This window comes from Lutra lutra, chromosome 17 (assembly GCF_902655055.1).
Source record: "Lutra lutra chromosome 17, mLutLut1.2, whole genome shotgun sequence".
Taxonomy (NCBI): Eukaryota; Metazoa; Chordata; class Mammalia; order Carnivora; family Mustelidae; genus Lutra; species Lutra lutra.
The window spans coordinates 59909195-59922612 of NC_062294.1; the positions used below are offsets into that span (position 1 = coordinate 59909195).

At 47.5% G+C, this 13418-nt stretch overlaps 1 long non-coding RNA gene across 1 annotated transcript; it reads right to left on the minus strand.

Annotated features, from left to right (window-relative positions):
* Window positions 1-1245: 1245 nt before the first annotated feature.
* On the minus strand, window positions 1246-13326 carry LOC125089043 (uncharacterized). The gene is made up of 3 exons (XR_007123836.1): window positions 13210-13326; window positions 8056-8154; window positions 1246-2150 (listed from the first exon to the last, which is right to left on the minus strand). It is a non-coding gene; the product is annotated as an uncharacterized LOC125089043 (long non-coding RNA).
* Between the last annotated feature and the right edge of the window lie 92 nt (window positions 13327-13418).

A 13418-nucleotide genomic window follows, 5' to 3' on the forward strand; every position in this document is an offset into this window, starting at 1 on the left:
TTTTTTTTAAGATTTTATTTATTTATTTGACAGAGAGAGATCACAAGCAGGCAGAGAGGCAGGTAGAGAGAGAGGAGGAAGCAGGCTCCCCGCTGAGCAGAGAGCCCGATGCGGGGCTCGATCCCAGGACCCTGAGATCATGACCTGAGCCGAAGGCAGCGGCCCAACCCACTGAGCCACCCAGGCGCCCCTGAATCTGGCATTTTCATACAGCGGGATACTAGACCAAATAAACCACTGCTTACTGAAGAAAAGGATAAGTCTTTAAAACACAGTGTTGGGCAAAAGGAGGCAAAAAGAATACATACTTAACTCCATTTATGCAAAGTTCAAAAACTGCCAAAAGGAATCCACGGCAACAGAAATCAGGATAGTGTTTGTAAACCTTCCGAGGAGAGATTATATTGACTGGAAAGAAACAGAAAGGAAGCATCTTGGGGGCACGTTAGTATTTTACTTTTGGGGGAGCCTGGGTGGCTCAGTGGGTTAAAGCCTCTGCCTTTGGCTCAGGTCACTATACCAGGGTCCTGGAATGGAGCCTTGCGTCAGGCTCTCTGCCTGCCTCTCTGCCTACTTGTGATATCTCTTAAATAAATTCTTTAAAAAAATATTTTATTTTTGGGACGCCTGGGTGACTCAGTTGGTTAAGCAGCTGCCTTCGGCTCAGGTCATGATCCCAGCGTCCTGGGATCGAGTCCCACGTCGGGCTCCTTGCTCAGCAGGGAGCCTGCTTCTCCCTCTGCCTCTGTCTGCCACTCTGTCTGCCTGTGCTCGCTCTCTCTCCCTCTCTCTCTCTGACAAATAAATAAAATCTTAAAAAAATATATTTTATTTTTGATTTGTGTATTTGTGATAACCCCTTCCAGAATGGAGAAAAGGCCTCCCAGAGGCCAGGCCAGGGACCCCGGAGGACACAGAATAGGAGGTTCTCTTCTAGAGGGAAGAATCAGGGCAAACAAAACCAAACAAACCCCGCCTAATCACTAAACTCTACCTCTGAAACTAATAATACACTATATATTGATTTTAAATTAAAAAAAAAGTCTCCTCTGTGATCAGGACAGGATTTTTTGGGGTTTTTTTAAGATTTTATTTATTTGACAGAGATCACAAGTGGGCAGAGAGGCAGGCAGAGAGAGAGAAGGAAGCAGGAGCCAGATGCGGGGCGATCCCAGGACCCTGGGATCATGACCCGAGCTGAAGGCAGAGGCTTTAACCCACTGAGCCACCCAGGCGCCCCAGGACAGGATTTCTTAAGAGCCGTACACTGGAATCTGCCTTTTCCATTGAGAATCCGGACCCTGCTCACCACTGTACCCTGGGAGTGGGGGTGGGGCTCAGAATTTGCCCTTTAGCTTCAAGGTCAGTGGATCCCAAGGATTCTAGGGCCCTCAGCTGTCTCTTGTGACTGGACAGGAACTGAGCTACCCCCTTGGGAGGGGAGCGCAGTATGTGTGGGATGTACAGATATCCAGGGGTCAGAGAGGGTCTACCCCAGCGCCTCCCCTCCTCCAGAAGACGGACGTCTTGCTGGGAAGCGAGGTTGGATCCAGAGAAAAGCTCTGCCCAGACAGTGTATCTGGGAGAAGACACCCCAGTGACAGCCAGCAGCAGGCACCTGGCCCCACTGAAGCCACCCGCGACCCTGCCCCGGGTCCTCCCGGCAGCCCCACCGCCGCCTCAGCCCCACCGCCGCCTCAGCCCTAGCGCTAATCGCGGAGCTTTCCGGCAAACAGCAAGGTAGACCCCAGGGTCTCCACCACTTCCCACTCGCAACGCTACCGCCCACCCCTCCCGGAGCAGGCGCACCCGCTTCCGGTTCTCGCTACGCGTGCGTACTCCGCCGCCACCTACATCTCCCAGAAGGCCGCGGGACGCGGCGCACCGCCTCTTCCTGTAGGTCGCATTGGCTGCGGCGGCGGCAGCGCCCTCCATTGGCGACAAGAGAAGACGACAGCGGATTCTGGAATGTTAAGATCCTCGGGGCGATCACGAAGGATTCCGATCGCGGGGCTCTAAGGTGACCCCACAAGTAAAAGGAAAATTCATCCGCGGAGCTCAGCCTCGAGCACAGGCCAACAAGAGCCTGAAATCCACCGCGGCCTCATTGGATTCCCCTTTGCCGACTACACGCGGAGCACCCAGCCGGCCTGTAGGGGCGGTAGAGACCTTTTTCTGGTGACTGAAATGTACTTTGTGCTCTTACTAGATGTTCTTACTTAGAATATACATATATATTTTTAATACAAGGAAAGGTCAGTGGCTTGGAGACGATTTGTCTAGAAACGAATGAGGGGTAACTCCCTCAGCCAGAGATATGTGAACCTCAGAAAATATTGCATTTATTGGATTTACGTTTCCTCAACATTCTGTTTACAACTTTTTCGGATATTCAGATAACTTAACGAGGTTGTGTGAGCAGCCGTGTACCCTGCTCCTAAATTAGAAATATACGTTTGACAATGTGTTTTATCACTGTACACATCTGATAATAATCAAGTGGGATTAAGAGTGACTGGATTTAAACAGACACAACCTGTGCCTCAGATTAGCACAGATGCTTCCCAGCTCCCTAACCCAAGTAAAAAGACCTCAGCTCTCTAAGACTTAACATCATCTGCAAATCAGAGTAATTAGAAAGCTGTGAGAAGACTATACTGCTCATACCTGTGCGCTCTACGCACACTAAACCTTCAATGTAAATTCACTATTGTTTAATTACTAAGGTCTTTTAAAGAAGAACTTCTAGAAGTGCAATTCTTTTTTTTTTTAATTTTTATTTATTTATTTTTTTAGAAGTGCAATTCTTTTTTTTAATTTTTTTTATTTTTTTTAAGATTTTATTTATTTATTTGACAGAGAGAGAGAGATCACAAGTAGGCAGAGAGGCAGGCAGAGAGAGAGGAGGAAGCAGGCTCCCCGCTGAGCAGAGAGCCGGATGCTGGGCTCGATCCCAGGACCCTGAGATCATGACCCGAGCCGAAGGCAGCGGCTTAACCCACTGAGCCACCCAGGCGCCCCTAGAAGTGCAATTCTTAAATGCCAGAGAAAATAGTGTGGAAAAAATATATATATACATATATACTCCTATATATGTATATATATTTTTTTTTCTTAAGATTTTATTTACTTATTTGACAGAGAGAGATCACAAGTAGAGAGGCAGGCAGAGAGAGGGAGGGAAGCAGGCTCCCGGCTGAGCAGAGAGCCCGATGCGGGACTCGATCCCAGGACCCTGAGATCATGACCTGAGCCCAAGGCAGCAGCTTAAACCACTGAGCCACCCAAGCGCCCCTATATATATTTTTTTTTTTACAGAGACACAGCGAGAGAGGGTACACAAGCAGGGGGAGTGGGAAAGGGAGAAGAACTCCTCCCGCTGAACCGGGAGCCGGATGCTGGCTCCATCCCACCACCCCAGGATCACAACCTGAGCTGAAGGTAGACGCTTAAGGACTGAGCCACCCGGGTGCCCCATAGCATAGTATAAACATTTTAAATACTTTTATGTTTTATGAAATCTCCCTTCATACTTTTCGCACCCACGTTGGCCAGCAGGTGTTTCTGAAGTCAGGTCTTTGGGACCAACAATAGAAATGAGGCGGGGGGGGGGGGGGGGGGGGGGTGGCGCCTGGGTAGCTCAGTGGGTTAAGGCCTCTGCCTCCGTCTCAGGTCATGATCTCAGGGTCTGGAATCGAGCCCCGCATCGGGCTCTCTGCTCAGCAGGGAGCCCGCTTCCCTTCCTCTCTCTCTGTCAACCTGTGATCTCTGTCAAATAAATAAATAAAATCTTAAAAAAAAAAAGAAATGAGGCGGGACCAGAAATCAAAGGCATAGGCAAGGATATATTGGGGTGACAGCTCAAATGAAGGAAGACAGCACTGACACACGACAACTAAATTCACCAGACCTAACTGTGGAGAGGCCCTGCTTATATAAAGTGCCGCCCTGCTAGGGCTCCTCCTCAGGTCCAATATGCTAACGGTGGAAAGGGGGAAAATGACTCATTCTGATTGGTAGATACTGGCAGTCAACTCAGGCAACTCACTGATGCTTTTTGGAGTCAGGGTCCTCTGTTTTAAGTCTGGGTTGTATATGGGGTTGGTCGTATCCTGGCTGCACCCTGGTTCTGCTCTTTGGTAGAGTACATAACAGTAAAAAAGCGCCCAGGTACACAGCGTTTTTCACCTGGACTTGAGCCTGTTTCTATTGTTGCTCTTGCTGTGTAACAAGCTACCGTAAATTTAATAGCTTAAAACAACATGCGTTTATTTTCTCATTGCTCTTGTGAGTCAGAAGTCTGGCAAGGCTTAGCTGGGTCCTCTGTCTTCGGGTCTCCAAAGGCAGCAGTCAAGGTGGCAGCAGGCTGCATTCTCATCAATAAACTTAATGTGTAAGAACCTGCTTCCAAGCTCATTCAGATTGTGACTAAATACATTTCCTTGCAGCTGTAGAGCTCACAGCAGCTTGCCTCTTCCAAGCCAGCAGGAGAGTGTCCTGGGCACCTGGGCACCTGGGTGGTACAGTAGGTTAAGTGTCTGCCTTAGGTTCAAGTCGTGATCCCAGTGTCCTAGGATGGAGTCCCACATCTGGCTCTCTGCTCAGTGGGGAGCCTGCTTCTCTCTCTTCCTCTGCCTGCTGCTCTGCCTACTTGTGATCTTTCTTTCTGTGTCAAATAAATAAATAAAATCTTAAAAAAAAAAAAAAAAGGATAGGGGTGCCTGGGTGGCTCAGTGGGTTAAGCCTCTGCCTTCAGCTCAGGTCATGATCTCAGGGTCCTGGGATCGAGCCCCATATGGGGCTCTCTGCTCAGCAGGGAGCCTGCTTCCCCCTCTCTCTGTGTCTGCCTCTCTGCCTACTTGTGATATCTCTCTCTGTCAAATAAATAAAGTCTTAAAAAAAAAAAAAAAAGGATGGAGTCTCTTAACACTCTTTTCAAGACTTCACACTGGCCAAATCAGGCCGACCCAGAAGAATCTCCCATTTGATTCGATTAAATCAACTAATCTGTAACCTTAATTGCATCTTCCAAATCCCGTCATCTTTGTCATACAAGCTAAACTACTCATGGTGTAACATCATTAGTTTCTCTGTATTTTGTCCTCCTGTAATTTCCCCTCGCTTCCCTATTCTACCTACCTCAAATGGGTTAGTGGGGAATAACACTGGTGAAAGAGACAAAAAGACTAAAAGGGGGAGGAAGCACTCTGTTACTACAGTGCCGCCAAGCAGTGCGCTCCAGAGAAGAGACTTCTGGTTAAAGGAGCGTCATATTAAGTGCAAACATTCAGGTTTTTGGGCCATGGCCTTACTCCCTTAGTGGCCAGGGCTGCTAGGAAAGGAGCATGACCTTGGCTCCTGGAGGAGCTCACCGCTTATGACAGCAGGCCCCTCCTTAAAGGGGAATTCTGGCAGCAGCCAAACCAAGTCTCTATCCGTGGCACCTTCTCCTCTGTTGATACACGTGTTCCTTTTTTTTTTTTTTAATATTTTATTTATTTATTTGACAGAGATGACAGGTAGGCAGAGAGGCAGGCAGAGAGAGAGGGGAAGAAGGCTCCCCACTGAGCAGAGAGCCCAATAATTCAGGGCTCAATCCCAGACCCCTGAAATCATGACCTGAGCTACAGGCAGAGGCCTAATCCACTGAGCTACCCAGGTGCCCCACACGTGTTCCTTTTAAGACTAGAATCCTTCATTCAGTTCACAAGGCCATGCCCCTTGGCTTCCGCAGTTCTAGCCCCTTGGCGTGTGTGGCCTCTGATCTTTCAATTCCTAGACATCCTAGATTTCCATGAGGCACAGAAATCACAGTACCCAGGGTCAAAGCTATCTTTAGGAGACCACTAAAATGGTATTTTTGGGGGTGACTAGGTGGCTCAATCGGTTGAGCATTTGCCTTCGGCTCAGGTCATAATCCCAAGATCCTGGGATCGAGCCCCACATCGGGCTCCCTGCTCAGCAGGAAGCCAGCTTCTCCCTCTCCCCTCCCCCTGCTTGTGTTCCCTCTCTTGCTGTGTCTGTCAAATAAATAAATAAAATCTTAAAAAAAAAAAAAAAGATAGCCAACTAGATTAGGCCTGGATGGTGCAGTTTGCTGACTCCTAGCTTAAAACAGCAAACATTTGATATTGTCACAGTTTCTGTGGGTCAGGAATTTAGGAGCAACTTAACTGGGTGATTCTTCCTCAAGGTCTCTCATGAGGCTGTAATCAAGATATTGTCTGGGGCTGTGGTCATGTGAGGCTTAACTGTAATGGAGGATACAGTTTACAAGTTTATTTATGTAGTTGTTGGCAAGAGGCCTTAGATCATCATTGCTTGAGCCTCTGTACATGGCTGCTTGAGTGTCCTCATAACAGGGCATCTGGCTTCCTCCAGAATGAGGAGAGAGAGAGAGAAACAAGTCAAGACTAAAGCCACAGTGTCTTTTACAATCTACTCTTGGAGGGGATGTACCGTCACTTCTACCACATTCTATGAGTTACACAGACAAATCCTGGCAGTGCAGGAGGAGGGAACCACAGGACAGTGTGAATTCCAGGAATGGGGAATCACTAGAGGCCATCTTGGAAGCTGCCTACAACAAAGCATTTATTTATTTTCCTTCTATTTGATCTCTTGTGAAACACAGTACATATCAGGAAACACTGATTCAGGACAGAGGCTGCAATAATAATGAATTTGGGGGAAAAGCTGATTAGAACTCGACCCTTCTTCCACTATGCAATGATATCAGAGAAGTCATACTCAAGAGAGATCATATAAATGTAATGAATGTAGAGAAGCTCAAACAGAGCTCAACCCTTTTAACTGAGAGCAAATTCACTCAGGAGACAAACCACAAATGTGTTGAGTGTGGGAGACTTTTCACTGAGAAATATTGCCTTTCATAGGTTTCAGAATTCATACAGGATAAAAACCTTATAAATGTATAAACACCAATGAGCCATTACTCAGTACGAGAGAATTTATACTTAGGGAAAACTTTATATTTGCAGTGAGTTCAGGAAATAATTTTCAAGGATGGACTGCTTTACTCTACATCTAATAATTTATAAAGAAGGGAAACATACAATGTAATCGTTCAGGAAAAATTTCATGCTTTTCTCATTCCTTTCTCAACACCACAGAATTCACACTGGAGAGAAACCTATGGACATACTCATTGTAGGAAAGGCTTTAAACATAGCACTTACGTTGCTATATCAGAGAACTCATACTGGGAAAACCCCTATATATGTAATCAATGTGGACCAGCCTTCAGGAGGTGTTCTCACTTTTTCAACACAAGAGGACTCATACTAGAGAACACTATGAATAGAGTCAATGTCGGCAGGCTTTCAACTATGGCTTTCACTTTATTTGACCCTGGGAAATTCATACAGATTTGAGAAACTCATTGATTGTAATCAATATGGAAAAGCTGTTAGTTGGAGTTCCATTTCATTTAACATCAGACATAAACCACAAAGGAGGCAGAATCCACAAAGTGACAGAGGAAGAGGCCGTGGGTGAAGGAATGCACAAAGTCTCTAGAAGTGGAAAGGACAAGGAAACGGATTCTCCCCTAGAGCCTCTGAAAGACTGCAGTTCTTCCAATCTCTTGATTTTAGCCCATTAAGACCCATTTGGACTTTTTTTTTTATTTTAGAGAGAGCAGAGGAAGAGAGAACACAGTGCGGGGATGGGCAGAGGCAGAGGGAGAAGCAGACTCCCCCCCTGAGCAGGGAGCCAGATGTGGGGTTCGATCCCAGGACCCTGCAGATCATGACCTGAGCCAAAGGCAGATGCTTGACTGAGTCACTCAGGCGCTCCTATTTTGGACTTCTGACCTCCAGAGCTTTGAGATGAAAAATTTGTGTTGTTTTAGGCCACTAAATTTGTGGTAATTTGTTAAAGTAGCACAGGAAACACACACACCCCCTGATGCTGATATTTTCAGCCAAATGTTGTATGGCTCCATGTAGTGCTTGAAACTGTGATAACCACTTTGAGACCATGGGGACACAAGCCTTAGGAATAACCAAGACAGTACATTATAAGGGACAGTACCTGGCTAAGGGTGATAGTCGAGCCCAAGAACTATCCCTGGAAGCCCTTTGCCTCTGGATTATGCAGTGTCAGATAATGAATGGTGGCATATTCTGTTACCTGAAAGAGAAAACCCACAAATTTCTTTATTGTAACCCTTTCTCACTCCCAACCAGCTTCTGCTTTCCATTCTCTTCCTTAGTCATGCTGAACCACGATTTAGGGAGAGAAGTAGCCATCATAGGTAATCAAGTTCTGCAGACTCGGGTTGACCCGTGCTCATTTGATTTAGAGGCAATCCTCGGGAGGTGGACACCCCACAAAGAGCACAAATCCACCGCAATCAGCAGGAAGGGCCAAGTCCTCTCAGCTGCAGTCTCACAGGCACAGCCAAGGGGCTGCAGAAAAGGCAGGGAGACATTTCAGAGATCCAAAGGTACTAGGTGAAAACACAGAGCAGCTCCAAGCCGAGATGGTGGCTTGATCAAATTACACATGCACACATGGGTAGTCTCTCCCTCATGTCCCTTTTCATACTAGGTGACATAAGAATGCTTGAAACAAACCATATGCCTTTATCTAAAAATGTGCCAACTTGCTGAACCATAAAATGAGTCTCCCACCACCACCATAAAAAATATTCTGTGATGGGGCACCTGGGTGGCTCAGAGGGTTAGGCCTCTGCCTTCGGCTTGGGTCATGATCCCAGAGTCCTGGGATCGAGCCCCGAATTGGGCTCTCTGCTCAGCGGGGAGCCTTCTTCCCCCTCTCTCTCTCTGCCTGCCTCTCTGTCTACTTGTGATCTCTCTCTGTCAAATAAATAAATAAAATCTTAAAAAAAAAATGTTCTGTGATGGGGCACCTGGGTGGCTCAGTGGGTTAAAGCCTCTGCCTTTGGATCAGGTCATGATCCCAGGATCCTGGAATCGAGCCCCACATCGGGCTCTCTGCTCAGTGGGGAGCCTGCTTCCACCTCTCTTTCTCTGCCTGCCTCTCTGCCTACATGTGATCTCTGCCTGTCAAATAAATAAATTAAAAATCCTGAAAAAAATAAATTTATTGGCAAAAAACCAAGGGACTTTTTAAATTTTATTTTTTTAAAGATTTTATTTATTTATTTGACAGAGAAATCACAAGTAGGCAGAGAGGCAGGCAGAGAGAGAGGGGGGAAGCAGGCTCCCCGCTGAGCAGAGAGCCCTATGCAAGGGCCCAATCCCAGGACCTCAGGACCACAACCCAAGCCAAAGATAGAGGTTTTAACCCACCGAGCCACCCTTGAGTGGCCACCCGTGCCACACAAGGGACATTTTTGAAGTAGTAGTTTCTGGGACCATTTCTCCTTAAGATGAGTTTGAATCCATCTTGATTTTTCTTTTTTTTTTTTTCAAGATTTATTTATTTGAGAAAGAGAGTGGGTGGGGAGGGAAAGGGAGAATTAAGCAGACTCCACTCTGAGCATGGCGCCCAATTCAGGACTCCATGCAGAGATCCATGACCCTGAGATCATGACCCGAGCAGAAACCAAGAGTTGGATGCTTAACTGACTGCACTACCCAATTACACCAATCTTGATTGTTCTTGTGAAGAACTAGTCAGTTCCTTCCCTCACATTTTGAGGAAGAAGGAAATACAGAGTAAAGTCCAAGGTCCAGGATCCCAACAGGCCCTGCTATAATCCTGTTTCCTCTTGAATTGAACCTAGTGATCATTTGGGATTTATAATTGGACTTCCCATCCTGGAATATGATAAGCGTTTTTTAAAATGTAAGTTTACTTGTAACTCTTTCCAGAAACTTATTTTCCTGTAGGTCCCCTGCATTTCCCAACAAATTAATCCCAAATATTTTATGTACATTTATTTATATAGTATTACTATTTACATAGTAATAATTTATAGGTAAAATGCTAATTTATTCCTGCTTCTCCAACCTTAAGTTTTAAAGGTCTGAGGAATTCTGAGAAGTGGCCTAGAGGCCTGTGTTTCTTCTTTTTTTTAAGTGACTTTTAAACATGTGTTCCCCTTGCATGGAACAATCTGAGATGCTCTGTGTGATGAAAAAAAGAGAAGAGATGGTGAGTGGAGATCAAATTGGGTCCATGACTGAGTCTCATGGCAGGTTTAAGACTCAACTGAATGCCACCAGCTGCCATAGAGATTTGGCCTATATACAGTTCTATATCTCTTATTCTTAGTCATATGTTGTTTAAATTAAATCAGTAGAATACCAAGGAAGCATAAGGAAGAATGCTAATATATTTCAATAATTCTGTATCTCAATAAATATGTCTTTGACTATATGGGGTATATGAAGAGAGGAAAAGTACAAATTAAACTTTGGGATGGAATGAAACAAGTATTATTGCTAATCCAGCCATTTTTACATGATCCAAATGCCCTTTCCGCAGTTCTAAATTCTCAAATCTTTGCTAATCAAGTTTCTTCCTCTATCATGTATCTGCCAAATTTATCAGAAATAACCAGGGTACGTACACATTGTCTTTCTCCAGCCTAGTGTGACTCTTCATGTATTTTGCTACAGCTGTATGTATATAAAGCCAGATGTTGCCTCAGATCTGCTCAGCTTGTTACGTACTGTGTGGTGAATGCACCCTACCACCCTGCTAAAACCCTTGTGGGTTCCAAACTAGTTCTGGCCCTGAAGGTTTGAATGCAGGATTGGGGCCCTGTGTGCAAACAGGATGCATAACATTTTTGATATATTACCTGCATAATAGTTAACATTTGTTCAGAAATGCTCTAACAGGGGCGCCTGGGTGGCTCAGTGGGTTAAGCCGCTGCCTTCGGCTCAGGTCATGATCCCAGGTCCTGGGTTCGAGCCCCACATCGGGCTTTCTGCTCAGCAGGGAGCCTGCTTCCTCCTCTCTCTCTGCCTGCCTCTCTGCCTACTTGTGATTTCTCTCTGTCAAATAAATAAATAAAATCTTAAAAAAAAAAAAAAAAGAAATGCTCTAACATGGGGTGCCTGGGTGGCTCAGTCATTAAGGGTCTGCCTTTGGCTCAGGTCATGATCTGGGGGTCCTGGGATCGAGCCTGGCATATGGACATTGTTAAAGTTCACCATCAAACTTGTTGGTGAACCACTACAAGCATCCCTAGTCACATCCAAAATAAAGCAATAATAACATGACTAATTAATGTGGTTCTGTTGCACTACCTAGGGCTATACAACATCAATTTTTTAAGTCAAAATATGGAAAGGGAAGAAGCCAAATTACCTATGGAATGGAGATGGTGTTTTATCTACAGTAGCCACAAAAAAATCCAAGGAAATACTGTTAAAATGAAAAACGTCTGTATGGTCTCTGAGTAAATACTAATCAAAATCACGACCGTTTAATTGCAACAAATAAGATGAACAATGAGCAGCCTGCAGGTGGCTGCTCTCCACAGTGACCGTAAAAATTAACAGCTCCAGGAACAAGTGAGGTAGACAGCGGGCAGGATGACCCGAAGGGAAGCACAGGGCTGCTCAAATCTCCTAGGAAACTCCAAGGGGACAGTACATCAGGTCCTGGGCCCAAGAATGATAGGAGAGCCCCAAGAACATCAGCGCCTGGGCCCTGAATAAGACAAGACCACAGTAGGCCCTGGGACCTAAGGAAGATGCATGAACACCAGATACTGGACTCTGAGGAAGATAAGAGACTATCTGGTCCTTGGCTCCCAAGGAAGATGAGAACACACTGGGCCCACACTGAGCACACATCAGATCCTGCGCAGCAGCATACCCCTCATTTCCTGACACAGGCACCCCGCTCACAGAGGAGGAGGCTGTACCGAGGACCTTACCCACCTCACTCCTCCTCCCTGACAAAGATTCCTTGCTTACCCACGCATTAGTCAGGCTCCCCTGAACGCGCTCCCTAACAGGCAAGGCCCATTCACGTGCCTCCTCCTAGGACCTAGTTTTAGCAAAAATCCTGCTAAGTCAGTTTAACAAGACTTCTCTACCTTCGAATCCGATCAAACTTCTCATCCCCACTGTTGCCCTCAGCTGGCATCTGATCACCCCCACCTGCCTTCAGAGAGAATCTTATTGGGTTGCTTCAGCCAGCAGCCCCCAGACTGTCATTTTCCATCACCCAACAACCCCCACCGCACCCTCACACACTCCAACTGCTTCTTAGCTATGAGGTCCCACTCGATCTAGTTGTATTCAGAACGGAGCCCAGGTCCATACTGCAGTGTCTCCTTCCCTGTGGCATTTTTTTTTTTTAAGATTTTATTTTTATTTATTTGACAGAGAGAGATCACAAGTAGGCAGAGAGGCAGGCAGAGAGAGAGAGGGAAGCAGACTCCCTGCTGAGCAGAGAGCCCGATGCGGGGCTCGATCCCAGGACCCTGAGATCATGACCTGAGCCGAAGGCAGCGGCTCAACCCACTGAGCCACCCAGGCGCCCCCCCTGTGGCATTTTTGTAAATAAAATCTATTTCCACTGTTTTAACGTCTGTCTAGCTCTGGTTTTGACAACCTACCCCCACACCTGTCTTTAGGACACAATTAACCCTGTCCTCCCCACAGCTTGAGCGGACATTTATGCGTGCTTCTCCTCCCCACCCCTCCCCATCCCATGGAGGGCACAGAACCCCGCCAGGTGCACGTTCTGGGCAGGTGCGACCCGCCTTTCCTCTCAGAACGCAGGGGTGACCTTAGAGCCGCCGCCGGCACACTTCTGCCCTCCCCCTCCCGTCCCAGACCAGGATCCACATTCGGCGCCGCCCCCACTCACTTCCGTCAGTCGTCTCACAGCCTCTTCCCTGAACTTGGGTGGGCTTTACTCCGCCCTCCCACGTCACTCGCCTGTCCCTCCCCGTCCCCCAATCGTGGCTGGACGTTAGCCCCGCCCCCTACGCGCTTCCCGCCCGCCCTGCTCCCACCCCTCCTTCCTCCACATTGGGTAGGAGTAGCAGTTTGCCCCAACCCTCTGCGCTTCCGTCCCTGCCCGCTCTTCCTCCTCCGCGCAGGGACGTAGTAATCCGCCAACCACCCACTCAACCCAACATTAATTAACTTCCGGCCCACCCCCTGGGCGCTCCTTCCCTTCCCAACTTCCGGTTCATCCCACGAGTGGTCGCCCTCGTGGCGGAGCACGACTCTGTCCTGGCCTGCCCTGTTACTTGGAAAATTGTTGAGGCCCCGCAGCCTGGCGTACCCAACTCGAGCCATCCCCCAATCCAGCTGGCCCACCGAGGGTCGCCGGCGAGGGCCCTCCACCGGGCGGCCCGGGCTTCGCCTGCTATCCGAGATGGCCGGCCAAGATGGCCGCCACCTGGGCGAGGTCGGGCGGGCACGCCGCAGGGGTGGCTGGGAGTTGTAGTCCAGGCTGACGCGCTGACGCATTTCGCCGCAGGCCGACGGTCG